Source organism: Nothobranchius furzeri, chromosome 1, assembly GCF_043380555.1.
Source record: "Nothobranchius furzeri strain GRZ-AD chromosome 1, NfurGRZ-RIMD1, whole genome shotgun sequence".
Taxonomy (NCBI): domain Eukaryota; kingdom Metazoa; phylum Chordata; class Actinopteri; order Cyprinodontiformes; family Nothobranchiidae; genus Nothobranchius; species Nothobranchius furzeri.
Genome location: NC_091741.1, coordinates 76,542,313 through 76,566,666, shown reverse-complemented (window position 1 = coordinate 76,566,666; position 24,354 = coordinate 76,542,313). Strand labels below are relative to the sequence as shown.

General features: G+C 41.2%; 1 protein-coding gene across 5 annotated transcripts in view; it reads right to left on the bottom strand.

Annotated features, from left to right (window-relative positions):
* The window catches only part of si:dkey-237h12.3 (teneurin-3), a 188,748-nt gene extending 174,015 nt beyond the window's left edge, over window positions 1–14,733 (bottom strand). For 3 of the 5 annotated variants that reach the window (XM_015950707.3, XM_015950714.3, XM_015950722.3), the window contains exon 1: window positions 13,932–14,733. The gene's annotated coding sequence lies outside the window, so the exon portion shown is untranslated. The remainder of the gene's footprint in view (window positions 1–13,931) is intronic. The other 2 variants (XM_015950730.3, XM_015950738.3) reach the window with 1 other exon arrangement.
* Window positions 14,734–24,354: the final 9,621 nt, after the last annotated feature.

Here is a 24,354-nt window from a genome sequence, read left to right as displayed (position 1 = left end):
CTCACCCACTAAGCTGCAGTCTGCTCTATAGTGGGATTTAGATCAGCGTCCTAATCAGCTGTAAACCCTTGAGTGACCAAGCACGTCCCTGTATAAACATCCCTGTAGAACTCTTAGGATGCCATCTAGTCACAGATCATGCAAATGTCATGCTTGTATATAAGCATTGCATGATGCACAAGTGTCCTTCAGATTTAGTCTAAAAAATAGACAGAGGCTCTTATTGGACTTCTACAGGCTTCAACAGGTTGATGTGCATATTTTAAAATAGTATTATTTGGTATTTTTCACTGCATTTGACCTTATTCCCATTTCTCTGTAATAATTAATGATTTTGTACAACACTTTGGCCCGCAAAGGTTATTTCTAATTGATGTATACAAATCATTTTAATTGGTTGACTTAACTTGATGTAGATCAATTAATCTCTCAGCAGGAAGAATTGGACAATAATTTTCATGTTTGAAACGCCAAGTTAATTAGAGTTTGTTTTTTTACAACGCTTTTGCAGTGGTCTCTAGTGAGTTGATCTCTCAGTAAAACAAGCTCTGGCACTCCTGTTTCAGGGACTAGTAGTGAGCCAGAGGACTGGGGAGCAGAAGACGGCAAGTTTTGGAGTTGTCTTTCCAAATATATTTGGACATCTCACCTCTGACTGAATAAGAGCAACGCAACTCTACCACAGACTTTTTTTATTCTGCAACGTTGATGTTTTATCTCCACCAACAACACAGGCCTGAAGGAGTTCTGCTGTGTTGTGGAGATGCTAATGCTAATGGTTAGCTTCTGCTAGCCAAGACATGCTCTGCTTTCTTCTGGATGCTAAATCAACAACAGTCTTCCCATCGTTACCCGAGAGGGATGAGTCCATGAAAGATAACATTTTACTGACAGGTTTTTCCAATCCGAGAATTTCCCTGCCTATTTTCTATCAGAGGATAATTCAGGAAATGGAGTAAAAGCCTATTTTCACATTCAGCTTGCTTTTAAATAATCAGCTATCGGCCATGCATGTGAAAACTTCACTTATTGTAAATCATCATAAGAATTTTTTTTAACTCTAGATGTGGGAAGAAAATTTCTAAATTAAAACCAGGAAGCACTGAATTGCCCTCTAGTGGTTGGCTGCAGTAAAAGTCCCACTGCGTAATGTAAACAAATGAGGCCTTTTCCTAGTAAAAGATAAAATTACACTTCAGCTAAATATTTTCATGTGTTACCATGTCAATCCATCTATCTAGTAGATAAATTAAAAACAACACAATGTGCATGTGGGGTAGTAGAAGGGGCGTTCAGTGCCACTTTGCAGACTCTGGTTTTAAAAAGACATATAAGCAGTTAACTGGATGTAACCAAGATTCTGCTTGGAGACCACATTCATTTATTATTGCAACACACCTATCTCAAACCCTTCTTAATTGCTTAATTGCTGTAAGTCCCAAAACAACTTTGGAAGAGACTGGTGACCAAAATGCAGACAACACCAGGATACGTTGCAAACAAACTGGAACATAATTTAGACACCTTATGTCTAAATAGCCACACGATACACTAAAGTCACACAAATGCTGCAATCCATCTCTTAACTCACAAAAAAGTAAATGAAGAACAGAAAATCTGACATTTTCTTGCACTTCTGTGTCTCACAGTAGGAATCTGACCTAAGGCATCAACAGGACTATTGTTCCAAGGCTGGGGTCAGAAACCCAGGTAATTGTTAGTAAATGGTTTTTAATAATATATATATTTTTAACAGTACATTTGTTACAAGAGATGCAAACAGCAACCACAAATAGATAAAAGTGGTGTAGTGGTTGTAAAGGCTGTTTGTGTTGTGATTCCACCCTTGGTTTGAATTGGCTTATTAGTCGTGGTAATATACTTGAACTGGTGATGGTCAGGGTCACACGTGTCTGCCAGCATTGTTTTGCGGCTCAGACGCTGAAAAGTTTGGAATCCACTCAGCTAGAGTACACTCAGCTGAGTAAAGGCCAGACTGAAATGCCTTCATTATGCAAGAAAACTACATCTAGTACACCAATCTGTGGAAAGGGTTGAAAGTGCAGACAAGCAAAGATGCATCTCCTTAGATTTAAGTGAACATTGCTAGAATTTACTACGAGATGTGCTGGTTCTGTTTTCAGTTTTATGTTTTTGCTCCTCTCTATATTTCTTTAAAGTTTTGATCATGCGGCTGAATCAGGACAACTGGTCACCCGTGACCACTCAGGAGTGCAGACCACAATCCAAAATTAGTGTCACCCAGAGGTCCTCTCACAAGCCAGCCAGGCAGGCAGTAAGACGATTCATGATCTTTGCAACGCGGCTCCACACTCGTCTCAACAACTCCCTTGCCAGTTGAGTACTGTCCCCCTGATGCCCAGTGCTGTCCGACACCTCTGCACTTCTTTGAAGCATAAACCATAAACCATCCGTACGATAGGGTGTGAAGAAATGTTTCCAAGTCGTTTCGCTCTTCATGGTGGTTGGAGAGGTTTCAAGGGTCTGGGATTTACTTGTTTCATGTCTGACATACAGTATCTTATTCATCAAAGGTGGCTGAGAGGTTTTTTATGCATCCAACGAGGGATTTGGAAAGGCTGACCAAAGGACAGGAACCTTTTTAAGATTTCTCGGAAGCAGTGTGTTGGATTATATAAAATAAACTCAAGGAGCAAACTACATCTGTGTGTTATTCATCTAAAGGACAGGTTTTTTTGATGATATAAGCAAAGATGTTTAAAACAGTGAGCAACGTTGTAAGCAGCAGTAAATCCATTAGTCAGCTCATTAGTGGTGAAACAATTAATTAACCAATTAGTGAATTGACAGAAAATCAGGGCGTGTAGGGTGTTTGAGATTCCTTAAAGGCAAATCCCACTCATTACCAATTTCTAGCCTCTTCAGTGTCAGCAGTTACTGTTCTTATAAGTTTTATTTGATTTTAATTATTGACTAAATAATAGAAACAGCTTAGTTCCGTGTGGAAATGCTTCCAGGACTCCACAGACAACAGTCAAATAAAGAGATATAACCAAACGTGCAATGCAAGTTCTTTTGGGGTATTTTTTATTTTTATTTTTTGTGCTGTTCTTTCGGGGATTCTGTCATGTGGTTTGACCGAGTTTGATTGATGGCACCAAACAAAAAAGTAGTCAGTTTAGTAGTCTGAAGAGTAGTCTGTATGAAATTTCGAGTCACAACTATAAATCTTACACACAAGCTTTTATATGTTTCCCAGTTTTGTTTTCTCTTTGGTCCAGCAGCAATTCCATAGAATTCTTGGATACTACCCCCCACCCTGATCCTAACACACCCACAACTTGATTCGTATCCATAATTATCTGGAATCTCCTCATACACAAAAATGATTGTTTTTTTCTAGATGAGCCTACGGACTTAAATCAAACTTTTGTTTCAACGCTGGCTTCAAATGATCACAAAACCTTTGTCAAAGGCTATTTTGCAGATATACTTTTATTATAACATGCCTTCCAAATGATACCCACATCCACCCTTTCCAAAACGGCATGGTGGTGCAGTTAATAGCACTACTGCCCTGTAACTAGAAACATGCAGCAAGGTTTGAATCTCATATAAAGTCTTGACATGTGGAGTTTACAAGTTTTCATCATGCATGCATGGATTTTCTCTGGGTACTCTAGTTTCCTAGCCTGGCAAATCATCCTATATGAATATATAGTCTGGCCATGAGCCATTGAAACCAACCAGTCATGGGAATTTACAGATGTCTTTCAAACTGTCTCTGCATACTATTGGATACAATCTGATGTATTCATCTCTACAGAAATGAGTCAACAGGGTAGTCTGCAATACACTGTCAAAGATTAAAAAGCAAACATATCCTCTTTTTTTTTTACATAAATTTAGGGTTTCCCCCGGAAAGATTGACAACCCTGGCAGACCGGACCATGAAACCGCGGTGGGGAGGTATCACGGATTGTTGTACTATTGTTCATTTCGCTACTGTGCGTCATCCATACACTAAATGAAGTAAATGAAAACATGCACAAGCTGAAAATAAGCACACACTCACTTCCTGCTTGAGCACACAGAGCATTTTGCTAAACTCGTGCAGTCACTGATGACCAGACTGCTGAAAACGCAACTATTCGCTGGCTTTGCTCAGTAATTGTATTTCCACAGGGCAGCTTTACATATCAGCTCAGATCTTCCTGCTGGTGACCTCTGTAAATAACGGTAATAAAAGGCGTACTTGTCGGTACCACCATGGGCCTCCAAGACAATTCACCTGCCACCGAGTGGCCCGAGCAGTGCCCCTCACCCCCCATATCGTGTTGTTGGCTATTTGCTGGAGCACAGATCAGACAGCTCTCAGCCACGGGGAGTGGTGAGAGTGGTTGATGGAGCTTGCGGAGATCAGGGCCGGCTCGCTTTAACACAGCCAGCACCTCCAACAATAGCCGCCTCTGACAGCTTTGCATAATTCATCTTGTCGAGTCTCTCTCCCTTTCCTCCCTGACGCTTCTCTCTCCTCTCTCCCTCTCCTCTTTCAGTTTATCTTCAGTCCCTTTTTTTGTGCCTCTCGGCGCTTGGAGAAGGGAAGAGGGAGAACCAAGGCAGTGTTCCATCAGATGCTGCCTGTTTCCTCCCGACACCAGTGATTCTGGAGACAGAGAAGTGTTTGTCTGCAGAAGATTCCCAGACATTGGGAATACTGGATGCCATCTGAACCACGTTGTTTTCTCTCTTCATTGAGGTTCAGTGCTTATGTTTCCCACTGCATCGTGAAGTACGGAAGTATTGTTGGAATATTATCTCAAAACTGATTCTCTAAAACCAATTTTTAAGAAACCTAATCAAATACGTTCAACTCTCTGTGATACTATGAGATTTGTAGCGCCTGTAAAATGGCTTTATTTTATTTTATTATTACATGTTATAATTTGCACATTTATAAAAAAAATGGGGAAAAAGGATGGTCATGGCCACATGAAAGTGCCAATAAGAGAAGTTTAATTAGAAATGGCAAAAAATTAAAGAAAAAGAAGCAAATTAAAACACGATTATTCAATTTTGCTGGCTTCCATAACCTTTGCAAAATTAGAGAGGTATGTGCTAAATGCACTCATGAAAAATGATGAAATCCTGCTTTATGCTGGATCTCTTATCTCAGGTGCAGAATATTCAAAACTGCAGTAAAGTGATGCGAAAATCTGATCGAGCCTCCTCAGATTATTCCACGCTCACAGGACTCGAAGCTCCATCCCTCATAGTTGCTGCACATTTAAAAGACAAACAAAGCCACAGTACGCCAGCAAAAACAAATCAACAAAGCTGATCTGAAGTCAAGAGCGTTTTGTTTTTCTCATTTTGTCTTGTTTCTCGCCGCTAAATCACAGAGGTCAACATCAAATCATAAGCATTTCACAGCTCTGCTTTTATTTCATCTTTTCTGTATGTGTGTAAATTAAATAATGAAAACAAGGCATGTGCCAATCCCAAGATAACATAATAAGCAGCACAATAAGCTGTGCAGGGATGTTTACAAATCCCCTAAATGACTCTTCACTAGTGACTCGTCTGAGTTATGCATTCATTGAACATTTTAGTGGGAAAAAAAACAAAACAAAGAACAGGCGATTAGAGGTTTTTTTTATGTAATTGCTATGTGTGGACAAGTGAAATCTAAAAAACACGGCTTTTCTGTAATGTTTCTTCTGCTGAATCTGCCTGTATCTCAAATAGTAATAACAGGCTATTCAGTGAATTTGTAAATAAATAAAAAAACAGGCAACCATGTTTATCTGTATCCAAGGCTACAGGTGGTGAACCCAGCTCTTATCAAAAAGAGTGTTCTCTTCCACATCACACAACCAATTACAGCAGACGGTCTTAATTCAATGCGCTGCAGTTTGATTCTTTGAAATCAGTGTAACTGCAATGCTATTCCACATAAGGAAGTAATGCAGTTCATGTGCAATGCCTTTATTGAGAAGCTTGCAAGACAGCATCAACACTTTGTCGTGTAAGGCTTACTCTGAATAAAATGACTCCATGATGTGTAAAACTAAATTCAGCTGCTCAAACCTGTGGCAATTTACAGGCAAACCCATGATCGACCCGTTGTTACGGAAATAAATTCAATTGTAGTTATGATGCAGCTCCATTGTAATGAATGGAAAGAGCACTCTCGGTGCCACACAGGGAGAATGAAAGAATGAAAGTATTTCTGTACACAATATACCTGGTAAACAAAGAAAAATGGGTCTGAATTATTTGAAAATGAAGAATTATTGAGGGAAATTTGTTTATTCAGACCCTGTGAACACGTAGCCAGGTGTCCCACAAAACCAAGATATTTTTCTATGGCTAAGTCTGTCAGCCACGTGAAAGTGAAGATAAATGGCACCAAAAATTATTCTTTCAAAAACTCAGAACCCCAACTTCGACCAAAGTGGAGATGTGCGTCATGTATACTGTCAGCTTTTGTTGTGGATGTAAATAACTGGGGTTGTAGGTTTTGCAAAGTCACTGCCTGAGACAGACATTTTTACAAGCTCAATTACTGCTCTGTGTAGAGTGAGCCACATCACAGCTGAGCTTCAGACGGCAGGTTTTGGAGTTTTAATTCCTGATATTTGTATCACGTTGTGAGTAGGGGGGAGGTTAGGACCCAAGATGCAGAACCAGGGAGACACGAGGCAGGAGTTGGAATAAACGTAAAAATCCTTTATCACCCCTACTTTCCACCGGAGCCGTCAGCAGCACGTTACTGCAGCAGCACGTCATAGCTGCTGACAGGAACCGCTGTGGTCAACAGAACCTTTTCCACCGGAGCCGTCAGCAGCGCGAGTCGGACGCGTCTCAGGAGCAGCATGTCGCGGCCTTTACGCGCCGGTTCTATTTTCTATGCGCTGCAGGTCTGAAACGGATCAAGTTCTACATTTTTGGGGAAGGAAAGACAGGAAATCGGACACAGAAACGGAGTGAAGCTTCATGAGATTTTCAGAATAAGGAAACGTATTGCTTTCTGGTTGCTTTACTTAAAAAAAAAAAAAAGAATTATCACCTAGCTAGCGGTCTCCTTTGTTTTTCCATAATGGACGACGAAAGGTTGATTACTGAAGTGGAGAAGTACCCAATCCTGTTTGATCCCAGTCACAGTTTTTATAAAGACAACATCTAGAAGGATAACGCATGGAGTGGCATATCTGTGGTTTTGGGGCAAGATGGTGAGTTTATGCTAATTATTAACGTGATTTCTTTTCTGTATGGACCTCTGCCAGTTATGCTGACGCGTGATTTTGCTAATGTCGCGTGACTTTGTGCTCTGTCGGTGACAGCTGCTCCCCTGCTGCTTCGCGTCTCGTGGGAAGGGCCAAGCAGCAGCTTACGCGAGCAAGACGTGCTGCTGCAGTAACCTGCTGCTGACGGCTCTGGCGGAAAGGAGGGGTTAGGAGCAATTGTTCAAAAGTAAATCCAAAAATCCTATAGCATAAATCCAAGAGACCTAGAGACAAAGTGCTCCTTTAAAGAGCAGACCTGAAGATATCCAAAAACCAAGAGAGGAAGTGAGACAAAGCTGACACAAACATCAACGGACCGACCAAAAGAATGAGACGCAGACAGGGTTATACACACAGTGATTGGGTGATTGGGAGACAAGGAGCAGGTGCGTGGTGAGAGAGAACTGAGGGAAGACTGGTGAAATCAATTAACTAAATGGGAAGGGAAAACCAAGCAGAGGGGATAAACCCTAACCTATGAATCTCTAAATAAATAAACCTAAAAGACTAAGCACACAGGAGAACCAAAGAATAAATACTAATGACCAGAGGAGTGAGGGAGACTAATTAACAAGTGGGGAAGGAAACACACACTAAAGGAGACTAATAAAATGAAAAGCTAAACCTATAGAAAAACTGCAGAGGGGTGACTAGGGGAGACCTGAGGGAGCTGGGGACAAAAAGGGGCACAGGAAGCTTGTGTACACATGAGGGGGATCCTAGAGAGACACCTGGAGGGGTTGGGGAACACAAGGAGACACATAAGGGGAACTTAGAGAGGGATGGAGAACACAAGGAGACACATGAGGGAGACGCAGAATGCAGACCATGACAATTTGGACTTCTCGCTCTGGATTAGATAACAACAACGTGACTCTACCACTGACTTGTAACTTGGTTGTTTTATCTCCACAAATAACACAAGCGTGGAGGAGTTTTGCTGTGTGGTGGAGTAGCTAATGCTAACACTTAGCTTCTACTAGCTGAGACATTCTCTGCTGTTTTCTTGATGTTAAACCAACAACAGCCTTCCCTGTCACAAGTCAAGAAGGGTGAATGTTAAGTGACAGTGTGACATAGATCTGTCAAGATTTTCAAAACCTAGAGTTTCACCGTCTATTTTCTATCATACGCTAAAGCAGGAGATAGGTGTAGGAGACTATTTTCATGTTCAGGGGCAGCAGTAGGTCAGGAGGGTGAGCCACCATCAGCATCAACAGCATCATCATTACCAGTGTGTGAATGTGTGTGTGAATGATACACTAGTGTAAAGTGCGTTGGAGTCCTCTGACTCGAAAGGCACTATACAAGTGCGGGTCATTTATCATAATGTTCAGCCTGCGTGAAAAACTCAGTGGCTGATTATAATCAGGAATAAGATTTTTTTTTTAAAAATGTTTTTCAGTTTTCCACACCTTTAAGGACGGTTATTGGCAATAACCTTCCTTAAAGGTGTGAATCGAATCGTGAGACTAGTGAAGATTCACACCTCTAGTTATTGCCCACCACCTAGTTAGACGTAGTCAATCTAGGGAACTACTGCCACCTACAGGCTTGGCATGCCTATGAATGTGCTTCATAATGCACTAGCTTTGTTGTAGAAAAAAAGTAGCTGTTTTTCCAACATGGCCGGGAGAGGATATTTGGTTTTACGAAAACCGGGCAATGCAGGCACACGGCCTTAGACAAGGAGGCATTCTTTTCATAACAACATTTTCACAAATCAGGTAAGCTTCGGTCTAATCTGGACATCTGCTGCTGGTTCCTATTAACAGAGCTCTCAGACGGTGGTTGAAAATCACGACTTGAGCTACATTTGAAATGCTGGGGGCATGCAAACCCTGCTAGCAGATAAAAATTCAAATAGGGAGAGGTGTTCTAAAGTGCTGACGCTGGGTGTCATTCAAATGCATCTCACATGATTGTACACCAAACTAACCCTCCCTCTTTTAGGATGTGCAGGGGCAGATGGAATATACACAGTAATCATAATAGTCACAGATAACAGTCTCTGATGGAAGCATCAGTGGCGAATACTGCAACGGGAATGCAATCCTCCAGCTCTGCTGCAACTACGAGAAACCTTCACGTCTGACCAAATACAAATGCTCGTGCATTGTTAAATATAAAAATCTACATAAATGTCACTAAATAAATCATTATGCTCTCTTCAGCGGTATGAAATTAGAGGAAGCACTCACTACACACACACACATACACACACACACACACACGCGCGAGGAAGGCGATCATATCGAGTGCATTTTCTCTATAGGCAATTGTGCTGCATAAACAATCCCAAACAGAATCTAGATGGTTTTATTCTTTAGTTGTCAGCATTTTAAAGAGTATGTAGGTCACGATGGCACACTATCAGAATACTGAAACAGAGCAGGCCTTATAAAAGAAACATCAGTCTGAAAATTCATCACATCACGTAGTTTCTCAACTTCCAGGGGTGAAACTTGGAGAGTCTGGCCTGCAGTGAGTGGCTGGAGACCGACTCCTGAATACACATTGTGCATCGCTGGAAGTCAAAGATTGCTGACCTGTATACTATTACACTGACTGCGAGGCACCAGTTTTACACTCTTCAGTAGTCTGATATTCCATATTTTCTCCCTCCACCCCCACCCCTCTGACAAGAACTCGGCAGAGAATGTGTAACTGGCCTGCTTCCCGTGTGAGCCAGCGCCTCCATCTCGTCCTCACCGTTGCTGTTTGTCACCCGTCACACCTGAGGCTTTGGGCATCACAGAGGTTGTATCATCTAAATTATTGAGGCCATCAAGCAGTTCATTGACAAGCATAGCTACAACCCAGCTTCTCACAACGCCTAGAGTCTTTTACGACCCCTGGACTGCTGAAGATCTACCAAGAATCTTCCCGGGGGGAAAAAAGATTATAAGGCAACAATTATCAAAAAAATGTAATGGTCAGAAAGAAAAAAAGCTGTTTAAAAAAAGTTTGAATGTTCCAGGATTAGCTGGAAAACAAGAGCCTCTGACATGCTTTAAGTCTGTAGCAGCAACTCACATTATATATAATTCCTGCTGGACTTTCACAAAAAGCTGAACCTACACACCACTCGGGGCCATTTTTACAAGCAGAGAGCACAATGCATTTCGATTTTATTCTCCCTGTGACACAACTAAGCACATTTCTTTTTGGCTCTCCTCACTATAGGCTCAGCCTGGAGCATGCAGGGAGAGTTTTAGTGTGGCAAAATCAAGCCCACTGCCCAATCTCGCTACTTGGTCTTGACCCAGAAAGTCCACTGGAGCATGCTGAGCCATAAATGGTAATCTGTAGGGTTACAACAGTGTGAGGTGGTGGTGCATCCAGAGTTGGACCAGCAGGACGGCATCGTGCGGCTAATCGCAGGTGGCTTTCATCTCAGCCTGCCTTGGCCAGCGAGCTTGAGTCAAAATTTAAAAAAAGGGTTTGAGTTTAGATTTCTGCTTTTCTTGATTGTAAGTAATCCAGGCACGGAGGCAGGAAGTCTCGCACTTCATCACTAACAATTACCACCTTAGTTGTTTTGTCTGTCAACGCCTACGCACAACATCACCACCGGCACATTTGCACATATGTGTGCGATGAGATGTTGAATCAGATTGTGTCGTGCACACCACAATAGATCACGCAATCATTCCACAACAGCCGTGAGACAGGTACAACGGTGCTCAGCTCTTCTTTCTAATCAGACTCCAACGTCGTTTGTATCACTGCATACTTTAGCTTGTCAAGATGGGAAATTCATCTTTGTGTTGACAAAAATCTCCATTTATATTCTTAGCCGCCTCCAGCGCTTATATACTGAATTTATCAACATATTTATGAATTGGGTAAGAAACAAATCTGGTAGATATAAGGCACTTCTGCATAAAGCATATGCCATACTTTTATGGTGTTTTCCCCCTTGCTTGTGCGGTACACAATGTAGTTAAGGACCGTGGTAATGCATCAAGTGCTGTCACTAAATATCCCTTCTCTAAGCACATTTCAAGAGCACGCAATCTTCTCCCTTCCAAATCCTAGGGTGACTTTCAGCAGTAATTTGGCAACTTGCACAAATCCTAAAACTGATTTTTATTTATTTTTTTATTCTTTCCTTAACAGGAAAAACTTTGCTGCAGGTGAGCCATCACTGTGCTAAACGCAAGTAATCCCTTGACTCGAGGTCATTAAAAGCAAGAGTGTGAGCCTGTCGTTTGACAGGAGATGCAAAACTCGGTTACTTTAAATTCCAACAGACCTAAAGAACGGGCCATGGCATGCTTTACTTCCACGTCCACTATTCATCATGATGCCACGCTGCTCTCAAGGGAGGAAAAGCAAAATGCACTGAGAAAGAAAACAGGTGAAAGGGAGTAGAGCAGACAATAGCGAGGCTGGCTGTGTGTTAATAGTAACAGATTAGAGGGCAGCAATTATGTAAAGTAAATATGACATGGAACCGATCCGTCGAGCCCAGGGAACTATTGGTAGTTTGTCAGGCTGCATTAACCTTCACGTGTTTGCTCGGATGTGTTGAAACAGGCAGCTCGGCCATGCTGTTTGGCATATCAAATGTTTTAATCCCCGGGTCATCTCCCGGGCCACCTCCAGCCTCCGCAAGTAAAAAAAACATTTAAAAAAAGGTGATATATTACAAGCGCATGCATCTACTCATCCCCCGCATCACTCAGATCTCGGAAGAGGAGGCGTCTTGATTGCCGTTTTACAACCTATAAAACTGTTTAGGGCAGGATTCAAGTTGGTATTATCCCTAAAGGAGGCAGTTCTCATCACACAGAATATTAAATTCTCCACAGGAATAATGAAAAGGAAAATTACTTAAGGATATGAAAACGGAGCAGCGGTGTTGTGTACACAGTTCGTCTGATATTCCTGAATTAATTAGATAGTTTTAAGCTCCGAGCGTGGTTTAAAAGAAAAACAAAATAATAACACGCCCAGAGAACGTCTCAAGCTCTGTTTGAAAATGTAGTTACCTGCTTCGATTGGTTGACTCAAAGAGCGATGACGTTAAAAGCTGAGGAATTAGATTAAAGCCTCAACGAGGGGTCACAGCAGAAAGACTAAACGTCTCGGTGTGAGACGTACAACCATCTGCCGCACCATGGAACACTCTACTGGTAGTCAACTAGAGTGACTTTTCTTTGTGCAGCTGTGCTAAATATGTCGGCGGTCTATACTCACTGCCATCGCTCTGAATCCAGGTGTGCTTCTGAGAAAGTGTCAACACAACGCGTGTCATTTATCAGGATGCTGTGGCACCAGAAAATGAGTGGAATGTATTGTTGTGTCTCGTGCAGAAAAGCCAACTGAAATTATGATCAGTGCCTTCAATAAAGGAAATGTGACTGTTATAGATTTGTTACGGCTCAGAGACACAGCGATGTCTCCGGTAGCTCAACGATTCCCATAACACACTTGCCACATCTTCACAAAGTTGTTTGTTCATCCGAACAGAAGTGCTGTGATTTACAGGTAGGTCGGGGACACAATGAGCCTTTCAGTGGGAATAATTCACCACGCGGGCCTGAAGCAGAGACGATCTGCATCACTTTCCAGTTCCAGTCCTCGTCAGACATGGAACATAAAACAGAAAATGGCCCCAACTGCTGCAGTTCCTCAATCTCACTGAGGACAAAAGCCATAAATCAGTTTAGCTGAGCATATACTTGTCCTCCTGGGCTATCGTGTGGACTCAGATGCATGTGTTTGCAGATTGCGTTCAGCTTGATCCGTGTCACCGTGAAATCAGATCAACATTTCTCTGAGTCTTGACAGGTCGCCATGCGCTGCTTAGAGCCATAAGATGGGGGAATGAACCCAGCAGGTGTCTGAGCAGTTTAGTTTATTTGAGTTTAGGTTAAACAATATCATCCATACCATGTTTGTTTTGTTTATTCTTACAAATATGAAAGATTTGGACTTTTTTAGCAGAAAGGTGACAGAAAAGATCATGGTTTCCACACAGGCCTCCTCTAAAACCAACAGGAGGCTCCGAGGAGAAAGTTCAACATCCACACCTGATTACTATCAAATCAGGTCATTTTACACTGCATATGAAGTTTTTTAAGCTTCCTAATGAGATTTTATCTGCTGATGAGTTCACTTTTTGGAGCGTTCAGCTGTATCAGCCCTTGGATGGAGAACAGCAAAGTGAGAGTGGGTGAAGATGTTATTATTGCCATTCTTACTGACAAATTAGTTTAATAAAGCCAGAATAGCAGAAACAGAATCTGCCTGTATGACATGCTCTTGCCTTTATGTCCCCCGTTAATCTAGAGCTGCCGAATCTTTACATCTTCTGAAGCAAAGAGCTGACTTTTTACAAACTCCACGTCCTTTATTATTAAACTTTCTGTCGCGACGTAAACCACCCAGTCTGAGTGATCGAAAATATCTCGTACTCATTAAAGCATTAAGCTTCCTCTGCTGAAAACCCCCACAGACAGGCTGTGAATTAAAGTATATATAATTCATATTTATCAAAGCAGAGCTGGGGGAAAATGGGGCAGGGAGCCCACAGCAGGTTCATCTTGTCAGACGATCCGGAGTATCTGAACCGAGATCGGCTCGCGTGCTTATTTTTGCGTAAAAGGCGCATCCGTTTTAGGAATAGGAAAAACGTAAAGGCAGACTGACCTGTGGGGAGGCTTTTGGAGTCCGTCCGAGGCTCCTAAACTTCCAGCGATGCGCTTTGGTCCCAACTCTCCGGCAGCAGCGAGCCGCGCGCACGCAGGAGCCGCTCACAATAACCCGTGTGCACGATTTGGCTAAGACTCATTCCTTCTCGGACACCTTTCTTTTCTTGTTTGTCTTTTCGTTCAAGAAAGAAAAATAAAAAACCTCGGCCGCCAGAAGCCGACGTGCACGTCCCGGATGAGCAGGCTTGCGCGTGGATAGCGTTTAAGCTGAAAGCTGCCAGTTCCGAGCAGAAACTGCTCCGAAATCTTCCCAGTCCTCCCGGCGAATCAGCGGCTCAGCCAGCAGCAATACTTCCAACAATGCTGTACACCCCCCTCAGGAGATAGCACAGATACGCGTTTCCTGTCGCCAAGCAGCTGTGCAGGATGTTTACAGGAAAAAAGAAAGCAAGGAAGGCGGCAAAGAAAGAGAATCCTCACTCGGTCGGTTGGGATGCGGATGCTCGCGCCCCGCTCTGCTGCGCTTTTGTCCGACACGCACTTGTCAGCTGGTGAGCTGCACATCCCGTCCAGGCGCAGCCTGCCTATCAGCACTGCTGTAGGCCGTAAATACAGAGGAGGCTCAACTCTGACCCCCGCTCTGTGAGCAACATGCAAACAGCGGCACCTGTAAACAACTCATTAATAGTAAAACTCAAAGGAGCTCGCTTTTAACTCACAGCATCCGTTTGATGCCGCCAATTAAACATACCCACCAGTCAATGGTAGAAACAGCCCGATCTTAAATGAAACCGCGAGGCAGCAGATGAACTCCTCTCGGGCCACCTGCCTGTTCTCCCTCAGCCTCCCCTCGCCTCCTCTCCCCTGCTTTTGTTTACAGGAGTACTTCATTAAGCTTACCTATACATGGACGCGCTGCCATTTAATTGGATAACGCACAAAACCTCCAATTTCCTTTCCTTTGAGTCTGACTGGGGGGTGGGGGTGAACTGATGTAAATAAATGTGTTATTTCTCAGCAGCTAAGACTGGCAGCTAAAGGTTACTCAAGCTGTTAATTAAACTGTTAGATAAACAGGAAAGCACCAGTGCCTCAACTGTTCAAATTGAAATGTTGCTTATGAGTAAAGCTCGATTCATATTGTTTTAGCCCAGCCACCATCTGTAGTGATCAGCAGGAGAAAGAAATCAGCACTTCGAGCTCCATCCTGCAAAAACGCCCCCCAAAATGTTTGAGAAGAGTTTGACCTACTTTCAGTCCCACTAACATTAATAAGGCATCGTTGATAACACAGTCTTGAAGCTCATCTGCACTTTGTAAGTGTGAAAATTTCGTCTTGAGGAGCTCCTGCTCCAGAGATAAGTGCACATGCCTCCCAGCCATTCACTGCCCTGGCCTTCCACACACACACACACACACACAAAAAAAAACACGTTTAGGCTTTGAATTGGCTGTCACAAAAACATTCCAGACTCAATCTGATAGGCTTCAGATGATAGCATTTAGAGGATATAGCAAAGCAGAGGTCCATTAATTACAAAAGCAACAGTCCACTAATCCCACTAGAAAGGCATTTTTGAGGCTGAGTCGTTTTTTTGCTTCTGAGGGACAGAGAAGAGAGGAAAACTAAAAATACCAACGGCAGATCACAGACCTTCAAACTATGGTCTGCAGGCACCACAGCTCAATGGGGGGCCAACTACTGCAGCTCTGACTGGGCATTTTCTTCCCCTTTAAATCCCCTTCCTGGATTTACCCCACGTCCGACCACATGCAGAGATGAAGTTATCACCGAGGACAGCTTCTCTCCAAGCAAAATCAGCCCTACCCTTCCATGCTTGATTCTTCTGTTGCACATCAAACAAACTTGCCTCCATCAAATGGCATGATCTGCATAAAGGCCAAAAACGCCTAACAATCCATCTCCAACGCTGCCATTCAGTCAAGGACACTCGCTGAAGACAGGAAAGAAAGACACAAAAAGGAGAGGAATGCTCGTAGGATTGCAGCTGAAACCATCTTTCTTTTACTTCCAGACTTCTAGTTAGATTTTTGGACTCCTTTATAGAAAGATGTTCACACATTTCATCCAGAAGAAGTTTCTTTTGAGTTTAGAACACCAGAGCATTAATGGCACGAGGCTTTGCTTTGTTGGACCAAATTCTTTTCCCAAAAAAGAGCTATTTCACTCCATCAGTTTGGTATCTGTTCTTCCTAAAGAATTCCCTTTCTCCTCCCTGTGAGACCTTCAGCACGGCTTTAGTCCCAACCCCCACCCCCCCAGTCACATGCCTTGCAAGTCCACGCAGTCAACTGTGCCCTCTATTGGAGGCTAGACACTTCTAACATCCACATCCAAAGACTCAAACACAGCATGTCTTACAAGATGAAAGCAGCATTAAATCATGTTAGAACTACAAATGGAATCAGATGAAGATATAAGAATTCAATGAAACAAACGAATGACCCACAGACATGTTAAAGGATTGATTGCTTCTAAACAGGAAGCATTTTTATCAGTACGAGCACACAGTGCGTCCTGGAGTAAAGAGCCGCGGGTATAGATTAAAGTTGGAGCCAGAACATTCTAGGAACATAGGACCCTATTATTTGCTGCACTTGCTTCCCAGGTTACTTGTGACTCTCGGGGTGCGTGCTAGAATACACAAAAACATGAACCAGAAACTTCACCGCTGAAGCCCAGGAGCATATATGAAAGAATGAAACACCACATCTCCAGCTCTGTGTGTTTTACATATATGTACGGCATCAGCAAAGAAAACAGATGGGCCACACCGTGGGGACACAGAGACCTGTGGACATTAGGAAAAAGCAACATTGACAAATTATGCGTGCACCCGGCCACTCGTCTTGTGTATGCAGGAATTTTGTCCCCAAGGGGTCAGACGGTGAGTCTGATGTGTTCAGAGCTGTGCCTTGTCTTGTCCGCTGTCTGGTAAAAAGCAAAAGCAACAATGGATGCACTCTCTATATGTGTGCCACTACATTATATTTGTGCCGTAAAGGCTATTGCCTTTTGTTAGTCCAGCATTGTGTTCAGCAAACTAAAGTGACATGTATAAAGGGATTGAAGAGAACTTCTCTTTTCATGTGGAAATGAATCCCCTCCAAAGGGACAAAACAGCTTTCACCCTCGCTTATACAGCGAGAATTTTAGGAAGACTCTTTTTTTCTCCTTCCCTTGTATATCTAAGCAAAATAAGATGGAAGGAAGGGAATATTTCATGCACAAGTACAAAATTATGTCAGGCAATATCAACATCAGAAAACATGCTAATAGTTCAATGAAAGGGAAGTGTTGCATTTTTCCTGGATTTATTCAGAGGACAGTAAAGGAGGATGGAGACAGATGCTTCACTTGCCAGGCTTTTAAATCTCAGAGGACCTTCTGAGACAAGGGGGTGCCTTGACTTTGCTCTCAGGTTGTTTTTGAGCCTGCCTATTGATTGGAGTGTGTTGCTGTCGAACCACAAAATCAAAAGAGGGATGCACAAAACCCCAGAAACCAATCAAAACACAATTTTAATGCAAAGAATATATATATATATTTTTAAAAGTAAAAAAAAAAATCTAAAGTTTTTTTTTAATTACTTGGAATTACCTTCAGCAGATGGGTGATTGTAAGTGTACAGTCTCATATCTGAAGGTCTCTTGTGTGGCAAAAAAACAAACAAACAAAAAACAGTTTTCTTTCTTCAAAAAGTCTCATTTATTTGGAACTTTGGGTTAAAAGAGAAATCTTGAACTTGTTAGGCTTAGGTCCAGAGAAGCAGAGTTGAGTTTTTTCTGTTTGTGTTTAAAAATGCTCTTGGTGTAAAAATGAAACAGGCTCTGGAAAAGTGGACAGGCTCAGTGCCACTCCACATTTTAAAGATGGATGGACAACCTCAAAGGCGAAGGGACCTCTGGCAAATCAGAGCAGGCGGTGAACCACATTCAGTTAATCTGAAAAGCTCAACCGGTAAGCAACGAGAAGAGGAATAAAAAACAGGATTTGTTTTAGGGTTCGAGGATTATGACAGACAGAGAAGGTGTGTTTATTTAAGTCGTTGCTCTAACACAGGGAGCAAGCTCTGTGTGTGTGTGTGTGTGTGTGTGTGTGTGTGTGTGTGTGTGTGTGTGTGTGTGCATAAATCACTGAATTTGACTTATTAAAATTGACAACTTTAAAATTTTTATGACCCCATAAAAAAGTTAAATAAAAATGGGTAAATACATTTAATTAGACTATAATAGTTTTCTTTTTATCTAAATAACTGTATAAAATTTATACCAAAAATTTTGACATTATTACTATTAGTAGTAGTATCATTATTATTGTTATTATTATTATTATTATGGTGTTGTTGTAGTTATTATTATTATTTTTATTGTCAAACTCAGGGCAACTACGAGATTTTGTATTTTTTTTTTTTTTGGAGCTTTGGGTTATCACACAGGTATCGTTGCAGTCTCAGTAAAAGTAAATGCAGATTATAAAACGATTCATAACTATTTGTTAGCATTAATCCCACATACTGTTATATTCATCATGCCGTGATCTTGCTCTAACAAGTGAAGATGGAGAAAGCACAGCAGAGTGCAAAGTAACAAGAAAATAACAGAAGAACCTTGAGACTTTGATGATTGAAGTTATTAGTTTAAAAAGCAGGAATTGTTCAGAAAATACAAATAAAAACACAGCAGTAAAGCTAAAAGACCTACGTGTTGCAGATTGGCTGTAAGGTATAACTTCATACAGCTAAAAGGTAGAACTGGAGCTTCTAAAATATATTATCGCAGTTTTGTTTGTTTCATTCGATTTTCCACCATAGAACACAGATAACTGGTTTATTTGAAAGACAATTTGACCAGCGTATTATGTTCTTGTTGTTCTGTCTCACACACACAACCACCAAACAAAAAAAAAATTCTACATCAGAAAACATTCAGCCGGCTGTCATGTACCTCCTTCCTGAAACATCACTAATTAGGCTACAGTACATTGTTACGGCAGTGCTTTTTGTTTGAAATAAAATGTAGTCTTATATGATTCATATGCATTTCTTTAAACCCACATTGCACTCTTCAGCATGCATTTGCAGAATGAACATTAGACAGCCGTAAATGCAGAGCACTGCAGCAGTAAACCCTCCAACACTGAGACCTCAGCTGTAATCACGCTGGGTTTTGCTTGTCACATGTGCTTCTTCACTTCCGATAAAAAGCCTGTCTCTTATGTTAGTGCATCCTCTGTGTTACATGTTCTCCAACGACACGCAAGCCCCTACTTTGTTTTAATCACCTAAATCTCAGTTAAGTCTATTTTTGCTGAGTTCTAATCAATTCCTCAACAGTGGACCGATGCATCAGATGTACTGACGGCTGGACAAGGAAATAAAAACTGCAGGTTTTATTGTTACTGTGTGTTCCAGCAAGAAAATATAATAATAGAAAAACTTAAATCATTTTTCGAGCTCTTCATTTTCAACTCTTATTTCAGTTTTTTTTTTTTTTTTTTTTTTGCTTATAAATGTATTCATTGTAACAATAAAGTTCAAAATAAGCAGAATACATCTATAAAAATGTATTAAAAAATCCAAGTACTGGTAGGTGAACCCATCTTTGTTACTTCTGGTTGCAAATCCATAAATATGCATTTTTTTTCTTTTTATAATCTGAAAGATTAATAAAAAGATGTATATTACAAAGGAAAAAAACATTCATTCAGAAAAAAATTATTAGCTGCTTAATTATTCATAAGGTAAAATAACGCTATGATCATTTATATTTATCACATTATATTTTTCATTGTTTAATTCTGAACACAAAAAAAATAAAAAATTTGAGTCTCAATGTTTTTATCAATTCTTTTTTTTAACAGGAAGTAACCCTTCTGTGGTTCATTATAATTGTTATCATCTTCATGTTATCATTTATTTATTTTTATAAAACTATTTTTATCTGTGGGTTCTGTGCTAATAAGCCCACGACATGTTCCACCACTAAATAACTAAATAAAATGCATAAATAAACTTTTAACTTAACTTTTTTGAGTACAGCTGCTTCTGTAAGTGTTTGCTTCTCCCCAGGGTCTGTTTCTAATGCAGCCAATTCAAAGAGTTATCCACACTCCTGCTTTTAAACACAGAAAAACCTCACATGGAGGAAGCAAGCTGCTCTCTAACTGCAAATAACCGTAGATCAGTCTGGAGCTTATGGTGAGTTGGAGAAAATCTCCTCAGGTAACGTTGATAACAAGGGGCTTGTGGAATCAAGGGGCCACTATTTAATTGGTCCTCAGTTTGAAAACACTCTCCACCAGAAATAAAGACATCACTGGTTTGTTTTCCATCGTTGTGAGGTTTACCGTTGTAATTGGATGGAAACTGAGATTTCAGGAGTGTTTACGGCGCCTTTGCATTCAGTTCTCTCACATTAAAAATGGTGAAAACCTGTGGAGGAGGGACTGAAAACAAAAACTCACTCTATTCTATCTCAAGGTCTCGTGTTATGATTGCTTTTCGTTTTTTTAACAAAATTTAATTAAAATCTACCTCTAAAAACAAACAAACAAACAAACAAAAAAACACACCAAAAAATATAAAAAACGGTCAGAAAATACAGCTGCATGTGAGAAACTCCCTGACAACCTGATGGGATCATGTGACCTGAAATTTTAAAGTGAAATATAAGAGCACTGGAGAAACATTTAATTAAAATTAAGCTTAATGTAGGGTTAAAAAATATTTTATTAAAGATGGAAAAAAAGGTTTTATATCTTTTATATAACATTGTGCTGATAAAATATAATTTGGCTGGTTTATTGTAATTACACAAAATGGCAAGCCGAAATGGTTGATACAAAAGCAAAACACTAAGTAGTGCTAGTTTTATTGTATCTGTGCAGTGGTGCTCCTAAGATGTATCCAAGGGTGGCCAAGGACCCCTTTGGAATAATGATAGCCAATACCCCCCCCCCCTCCCCCCCCCACCCCCGGGGAAAACCTCTGCCATTTTGATGAAGCATGTTCACACAAATGAAACGTTTATCTGTGTTAATCAAGACATGAATGTAAAACCGAATAAATAATTAAATAAATAAATTTGAATATCTGTTGGTGCCACCCACCATTTATAAAAATAAGCATAAATGTCAATAATTTTTGCTTTTGTTATGACTGCAACAGGTGAATTAGACAGTTTTAAGACAATTGAAATAAATCATTGTTTTTATTGACAAAGAATGAAGGACTAATGCAATGCATAGCTAAAGGATCACTTCAGTGTACCACCCTAAATTTTTCACCCATCTGACCCTCAAATGAAAATTGTATGGGGGTGCCACTGTCTGTGTGTTGTTAAAATGGACAGATGGTTGCTAAAAATTCATTTTCAAGCTATGCATTAAGAGACCAGAGCAGGCAGGATGTTGAAATGCAAAATAAATGTTCAACACAAAAGCTTTCAGGCAGAAAAAGACCCAACATCTTGCCTTCACACTTGGTGTAAAATAAGACCAAAGGTGAATACCGAGAATTTAAATAAAAAAAATGTGAAGAATCCTTTAGTGTTGTTAGTTTGAATTTAATCTTCACATATCTGCTGCTTGAAAAAATATGAAAAAAAAAACATGGGTGAGGAACTGCAGAATTTTTAATGAGCAAGATTAAATGGCTTCTCTGCTAACATTTCCCAGTAATAGACTAATAATCTGATGCAGATGCCTGGGCTCGATTACGCACGCTAACAACCTGCACAGCCTTGAAACTGCCCGTGTTTCTGCAGCGGATCGAACTCTCCGTTTAGACAATTCATATTCAAATCTGAGGTGTCGACTGGGATAAAATCCTGCTCCATCTAAACTGAAACTGCAATTCCACATTCTATTTGTTGCCCGAGCTAGACTGATTCTGCACCAATGTTAGCTAGGAGCACCGTTATGTTCCCCGAAAACCCGTTGTCTCATTCATGCAGTAAACAATAACATTTTCTCCGGGCGGACCTGGTTAAAATATAGGCAACTTTTGTGTGCTAAAAGTGCCACTGCAAGGAAACAGCACAGTGTACATCACAGGCTGAGTGAATGTTACTGTACTCCGACACAGGGCTAATGAAGAGATATGTCCTCCATTACGCAGTGATATTCCTGCTGCAGCGATTAGAAAAGTCTCCAGAGGGGCTCCATCACGGGCTTTCATTGAGTCTGGACCTTTGCAAATCTTCATATCCTGCACAATTTTCATAAATTGAAGTCTAATGAGCGCATTTGACATAACTAGGATTTATTGTCTCAGAGGCTTACCAATTTCACCACTGCACTGCAAATTATGAATGTCAAGGGTTTAATCATATCCATACATATTCTCAATAAGGGGGATGTGATGTGTCATGTGAGTAAAAGACTTTAAATGCCTCTCTGCTGTTATTGTAGGTGTGTTATGATAATGCATGCAAACATGCAGAGCCCTAACAACCTCCCTGAGGTGGGCCGATATTGTTGACGCTGAGCACAGAGCAATATCTTTCTACGGATCTCTCTGGGACTCGGTTCATGGGGCTGTGGCACAAAGCTTACAACTACTGTGCCATCAAGAACACGATCAAAACAACAGCGCTGGTAATGTTGTGTTCTTCATGTGCAGCTTTGTAATATAATGTGGTGATTGATTTTGAATTTTTCATCATGCTGCAGGTTGAACCATTGATATTATTAGCAGCAGAACAGGAAGATGTAATCTGCAACCCCACTTTTGTTGTTAAAAAAAAGAAAAGAAGAAAAGAAAAAGCGCAGCGCTCTTTTATGCTGATAGTTTTATTACTTCACAAATTAGTTTTAGACATAATTGCATTTCCTTTGTGAGATATTAGAGCAGCTTAAACTGAAGCATGAGAGGGAGGGAGGGGCTGTAAAACTGAACTGCTTTTTTCACAAGTTGAAACCAACGCGCGACCCTTCATTAAGCTTCACATCTTCTCCCAAAGTCCATGACCACTCCAGGAAAGTGACGGGTCAATTTTTCAATTAGCTTCCCTTTTCACCTCAGGAACTATCAAAGGGGTCTGCTGTTGAGCTCCGGATTGCGATGGATGGTGTACAACAGAACCTACAGTGCTCGGCCATTGAGAGCAAAGCGAGCATTGATAACAGCCCTTAGAACTATTGACATGATAACATTTCTGTCTGCTGGGCCACACTGGCACTGAGCTACAATAAATTGAGATGAATGATCAGTAGATGACAATTTCCATAATCGTTATACCTTCCGTAATTCATCAAGGTAATGATACCCGCGCCCCTAATGTCACATTTATTCCATTTTGTGCACAGCGGCAGGCAGAAAACGAGCATCCCCTCCTCCTCAGCCCCCTTCCGCAAGGATTGATTACAAACCAACTGCTTTCTGCTCCTGCTTGTGAGTGGAAGAGCAATGTGTTATTTGACCCAAAATAACAATGAAGAAGATGGGAAATGCAATCTAAATCCACTCATTCAACCCCCCCCCCCCCCCCCCCCCCCTTCTTGCTGCTAGTGACAGGCAACCAGGAGGCCATTACAGTTCAGCTCTGGCACCATCCCTGAACCAGAGGGGGAGAAAAAGGGGGGAGAGAACTCTCGGTTTCCTGGCTCACGTCGAGATTCATCATTATCACATCTCTCGCCTCCTCTTTCCCCCTCCATTCATTGATGACGTAGTTCCTCTTTGACAATTATGTCATTATCGGTGAACAATAGCAGTGTGAATGAGTGCTGTGATTCAATTACAAACGCAGTCATTCAAGATTATTTCCTCTCTCTCTCCCTCCGTACGAAAAGCACGCTACTGCAGACGTGCATAAGCACACCTGACAAAAACAACAGCTCCGTTCACAGAGGGGGTAACTGAGGTTTAAGAATTTTTCAAAAATGTAATGTGTTGTCTGCTCAGACCTCTGCTACTCCTCACCTCCTCTTCTCCTTTGCAGCATGCCAGTCTGTCGATAACGGTGAGGTTGCGCTTTCATCTAAATGCATTTCCAAGAACTCGGGAGAGGCAGGCCGTTAGATAAGCCGAGCACCGCTAATGTTTACTTCTCATTTTGCATTTACGGACTACAGTTTCAAAATCAAATTGAAAATAAAAAAATAAATAAATACGTATTCTTGTTATAGCAGCAGAATAATGTGGTTACTGAAATGCTTGACTTAATCTGAGATTAATTGAACTAACAGTGAGACATGAACAATTTCCTAATTTCTCTGATTTCTAATGGCTTGTGCATAATTTTATGATTGCACTGCTCTGAGAAGAAGAGAGTTGTTGCATTTTTATCACATTTATTCCCTCGGCTGACTTTAATATTTTTGAGTTGGACACAACAACTGGAAAAGCGCTGTATTTTTGCAGCACTAAACAGAGTAATGTTTCAGTTCTGAGGCG